Consider the following 5,673-nt stretch of genomic DNA (forward strand, 5'->3'; position numbering starts at 1 on the left):
TGACATTAATAACAGGCAAATCTCTTGGTCAACCATAAAAAGCCAGGAAGATCTTACGTATCAGTTTTGATAGTTTTTGTCTAGACTTCCAAGAAAAATACAAGTACAGAAGTGAGGTTAGGGTGCCTGAGAAGACAAACTTTGGTTGTTGGTGTCAGTGCTACTATGCTGAGAAGGGCTGGTGGGGAACAAAGTAATTCCCAGGGTAGTTCAGCTTGAAAGGACTAGAATATGAGGGCCTTCCCATGCTAGAATTAATCGCTCTAGAACAAGCATCATTAGTCCTTTGCTGAGGTCTTCAGTTGACCAAGTTTTAGACGTAGTTCCCCTGGATAATCATTTTGAGTTCCATTATAACCATAGCTCAGAGCCCTGCTTCGCTTACGGAAGCTGTGTGTAGCGCCTGTCCATAACTTTTGGGACAAGGTGTTTCTGACTGAGTTTTAAAATAATGAAAGACTGCCTGTGTAATGATGAAAAGATGAACGGCTAAAGACCCAGAGCGTTGTGGGCGGAAGAGGACGAGTTCGAAGTTCACCTGCGTTCCGCCAATGAGCAGTGTTGGCTCATCAAACCTCAGTTAGCCAGAATTTGTGATGAAACAGATTCTTCTCCATGCAGTGAGTTGTCAGGAAAAAAAGTGACTAAAACAACAGCAAAAACCAAATAAGGCCTGGGGTTTACTCCAGGCTGTGTGTCTGGGTAGATGCAGGAATTGACCGGGGAATCCATACCGCCTAAACCGGTGTGGCGTCACCATCCTCAAAATGACCCTCCTGAGGCCCAGACGATGGAATGCTCCTCAAGCAAGAAAGAGAAGCATCAGCGTCAGGCTCACTTCCTAACTCTAAAAGTTAGGAGGAACACTTCTGTGGCTGATACTCACTGAGATGGAAATACAACTTCCCCCATGTTAGCACTTTATTGGACCTTGGAAAGTTTGCAGAGGCTGAAATACAAGCCCTTCACTTACTTAGCGTTTATAAGACATGAAAGAGACTGGTGTGGGACAGGAGTGCGTGCAGGGGCTTGTGCGGACGGGTTTGCCTGTGAGGAAGGTTGCAAGAGGGATGATGTAGGAACCTGAGAGGAAGGGACGATATGCACCTCAGTGTCCACTGGTCCTTTGCACGGCCATTCTGCCCATGTAAAATTTGAGCCCTAGTGCTTTGCAGAGGGTGGGTGTGTTTGGGAGTGTTTAATAAACTTCTCCAGCTGGAAGAATCATTATTTCACTATGAGAAGTCAAGTGAGAACCTGGACTTACAATTGCCAGGAATTAGATTCCTGATATTGTCAGCAAGTGCCGTTATGAACACGCAAAGAAGGGACCAAACCATTTAGCAATGTTTGGAAGACTGTGAGTTGCACGACCTCACTTTTTTTGTTATGTTCTTAGACTTGGAATCCCGAATTCTTGAGCCGTGGTAGGGAAGTTGTTTCTTCCAGTGTTCCTCTGTGTTTTCTGAGCCAAGCCCCAGATACTGATCATTTAGACCAGAGGGTATTAGATGGTTTCTTGTTCTGTTTTTTTAAAAGCATTTTAGGACAATGCCTCCAGATGCTCCCAGGAAGAGGTATGTTATCACCTCTGTGCCTCAAGGCTAGAACCGTCCTTGGATGAATCCACTTCCCTCACTGACAGAAGTCAGTCATCCCCTGGCTTCGCTAAATTCACCTGCGGCTGCTCTGTACAATTCTGCACTTTTGATACTAAATGGAATACTCTGAAGAGTGTTAAAAATGCCTTTGAATAAAGGTGTTTGAGGACTTCTTGACTCAAACAGACCCAAGTATACTGTGGTTCTCAAGAGTGGCAGTTGCAGCCCTCCTGAAGGTTGGTGCCTTGCTCTGGCTTAAGTCAGAGCTGAACCACAAGAACTGCATCGTTCGGCCATTGCCACTTCCTCTGATTTTTTTCTTAACCTAATTATTAAGGCCCAGTAATTTGTCTTTAAGAGGACAGAAAGTTGAGGACCTTGTTGGTGAAGATTTAAGTGCAGCAGATTGATTGAAACATGTTCCCTAATGCAAATGTAAAATGGATAATTTTCTTTAGTAGGGGATAAACATGATTATCTAAATCCAGATCTGTTATTCTGCATAGCTAATAGATTCATGCAGAACAATTATAAGGGGTAACCAAAATATAATGAATGTTTAAGTTTTAAGATTTATTACAGTAAAAGACAGATTGCCGTTAAGTCCCCCTCAAAATACTTCCTCTTGCTTCAGACAGTATTCTTATCCCATTATTGTTGCCACTTTCCAAAGCAGTTCTGGACATCCTCTTTCATGAGTGTCTTCACAAGATAAGATCAAAAATACATTGAATGCTCCTGGCAAGTGCCGCCAACGGAAAGGCAAGCTCATAAAAACATTATACGGCGTCTTTGTGCACCTCCTACACCAGATCTGGTGCCGTGAGACGTTAGGCTTTTTCCCAAAGTGAAACTGACTATAAATCAATTCAGGACATTGGGGAGGACAGGACAGTGCAACCAAAGACACCCGTGAAAGCACTGACTTCCAGAACTGCTGCAGAGAGTGGGACGAGTATCTTTGTAATGAGGGCAAGTCTTCTGAGTTAATGATGAGTCTTTGGATTAATGGCCGTGTATCTTTTACTGTAATGATTTCTTAAACACTTAAACATTTACTGCGTTTTTTTCAATCATACCTCAGACCAGAAGAGGAAATAGAGCAACAGATTGTGTGTGACATTTTAAAAAGGGCCTAGCGATGTTAGCAGGTGACGGATTCCCTTGTGAAGATTAAGGGCAGTGAGGTTCCTTTGCGCACGGATGAAAGTGTGATGCTGACGCCTCTGACTGACATCTCTTCCAAAACATGGTGTTGGCGGCTTTTATGAAGCAGGCTTCACCTGGTGGGAACAATCCATCGGTCAGCCACTTGATCACTCTTTTAATGTTGCTTTGTTCACCTATTGAATGCATTTTGCTGATGAATTTAAAATAGGTTTTAAGTATGACACGTTGGAGAGGGCTCCCCTGTCTTGAAATCACTCGTGTATATTTTTGCAGCAGTTTTCTTAGGGATGACAATATCCACTAGGCACGCCGAAATACTTTAAATGTGTTCGACTCACTGTGGTTTGTCCACAAATCAGGCATGGTTTTAAATAGATTCAGTGAAAGCTGGGAGGCGTCTCGCTTGCTCTTTTATCTTCGCAACATCCCATTTTCACTCCATGTGAAAAAGAACTTTATTAGGAGCTGTTTACGTTTAGAATAGGCCCTCCGCATTTGGCGCTGGAACTGTTGTGGGTCGCTAGGCTTACTTTCCACGTGGAAAAATAGGAGAGAAACAGGAATTTGGGGAGAAAAGAGCTGAAGGCCATAGTCACTACCTTTGTGGCTCTAGACCCGGCGAAAATCCCACAGATGTCCACCACATGAGCAGGTGATGATGGGTTGAAGACTACAGATTCACTGCTTTTTACAGACCTCTTCCAAAGTGAATATATTATCAGACCAGATTTATGTATAAAGTTCATGCCTAGAATATGCATTTCCCAAACCATGACAAGGTTTTCTGTGAGCAGAACACCACAGAAAAGCTGTGAAGCTGGTGACCGTGGGCCCAAAGGCCCAGAAGAGCCCAGTTCTGACTCAGGCAGCTGCCCCTGTAAGGGGCTCTTTGTACTTCTCAACTCTCCAAGCAGGATGTCACTGGTGATACCTTGTTTATAGAGACCAGTAATTCAGTCATTTTTGTGACTGTACTATATATACCAGGACTAAAAGACTAGCTAGTGTCAATGTTGTCCAGCTAAATCTTGACTTTGCCAGATTTCAGGAACACATTTTGGCTAATAACTAATTTCAGAAGAAGAAGAAGAAGAAGAAAAGATTTATAATACTCCTAGCCCTTTGTAAATTGTCAGTAGTTCTAATAGGCTCCAAAGTTTTAACTCTCATCATATACATCTAAGCAGAATCGAGATCAACTAACTGGTATCTTTGCACCATTAAGACAAAAAATAGTGTCAATGAATTTATTCCAGTAAGAGAAAAAGGTAACTTTTCTAGGAGGACCAGTGTTGGGGACTTTTTGTTGCTGTTTTTTAGTGACTTGGGCATCCAGAAATGATTGAAGAAGTAACAAAAGAAAGTTTCCAGTTTTGCTGGGAAGAGCATGACTTTTCCCCTTGGCCAGTGCTTTCTGTGAAGAAAAGCTGGAAGAAAAAGATCAAAGGTTCCTATTGCTCTTTCCAGGCCCCTAAAAAATCGCGGCCTGATGCCTTACACAAGCACAAGAAGGGGAGAGTAGTGAGGCGAGACATATTTCAGTTGCGGCAATAAATGAAATAGAGACAGAATGAAACAACCTATGGATTGGCTTGTAGGATGGATTGGCTTGTAGGATGGAGGAGAGAAGTGATTCTCATGCTAGAGGAAGTTATCTTGGAGGGGCAGGGGAAGACCGGAGGGGTATGAGCCACAGCGGAGGGAAGGCTCTGTGGCCCTCGGAGGTAGAGCGCGAATGGAATCCCTGTGCGTCTGTTGGAGGTGGCCTGGGCCAGATGCAGAGGGGCCGCAGAGGGGAAGGCGCACAGATGGCTGGTACCTCTCTGCCAGGAAACGCCTGCCTGTCCCTGCAGCTGGATTGGGATGCCGAGCACAGCTGTGCAGACTTCCCGGACCCCGGTGTCCCTTGGGAATCTTTCTGAGCGGAAGGGAAGGTGTCACAGTTCACACCTGACCCCACCTGGGACTCCTTCCTCCCCAGGCTTGGTGCCATCCTTCCTGCCCCTGGTGTCACAGCTCAGGGTGTGTGCACACGTGTGAGGGAGATACAGCAGGTGTGCTGGGAGAGGTCGCTTGTCAGGGGCACCGATCCCAGGTTGTCAGTGATGGCAAAAAGAACAGTGTCTCAGTTTTTAATTAGAGGAGGGAAGACGCGACTTTTTCTTTAATTAAACATATTTTATCCTGCCTTTTTGTTTTCTAATGTTTCCACTGGGTGGTGCTGCAGGAATTCCTACCTTTTGCCTTGAATCTACCCTTCCCAGAAAGACGCCTCTGCAGCATAATAGGAGGAAGTCCTGATTTAGAAAGATTTTACAGTTGCAACACAATAGAAGAGTTTGGAGGATGCTTTGGCAGGAAATGGCTCAGTTTGTGGATGTGGAAAAACCACCATCACTTTGTATCATGCAAAAAGTGTTCTCACTGCAGTGGGTACAGATTTGGATTTTTACCAGCTTCTTCTGTAGCACAGTAAAGCTTTCAAGGGTATCTGGAAGATTAGGGCTTCCTTCTCGTGGAAGTGGTAGGTGAGATTGCCTGTATTTTGATTTTGGTAAAACCATCCTCGAGTGTGTAAGTCAACAAGTCCTTCCTAAGAGTAAGAGAGCCACATATGTAGGAAAACATTTCTGCTAAGGCGTTGCTTGAAACCGAAGCCATTCTTATTTTAAAGATTACTTCCTCTGTGTATTGATCAAAGAATTATCTTTTTCCCCCCCCCGCAGCGCTGGGGATGGAACCCAAGGCCTCCCGCATGTGAGGCAAATGCTCTGCCACTGAGCTGCATCCGTAGCCCAACTACATAGTTTTTCTTCCAAAATACTTTTGATCTTAAAAAGGCTCTCAATTTGCTAACACCTAGCTAAGAGGTGGGGCTGTCTTTACCCCTTTTCCAAACAAG

The sequence above is a fragment of the Chinchilla lanigera genome, unplaced genomic scaffold (genome assembly GCF_000276665.1).
Source record: "Chinchilla lanigera isolate Chin_1 unplaced genomic scaffold, ChiLan1.0 scaffold00004, whole genome shotgun sequence".
NCBI classification, from domain to species: Eukaryota; Metazoa; Chordata; class Mammalia; order Rodentia; family Chinchillidae; genus Chinchilla; species Chinchilla lanigera.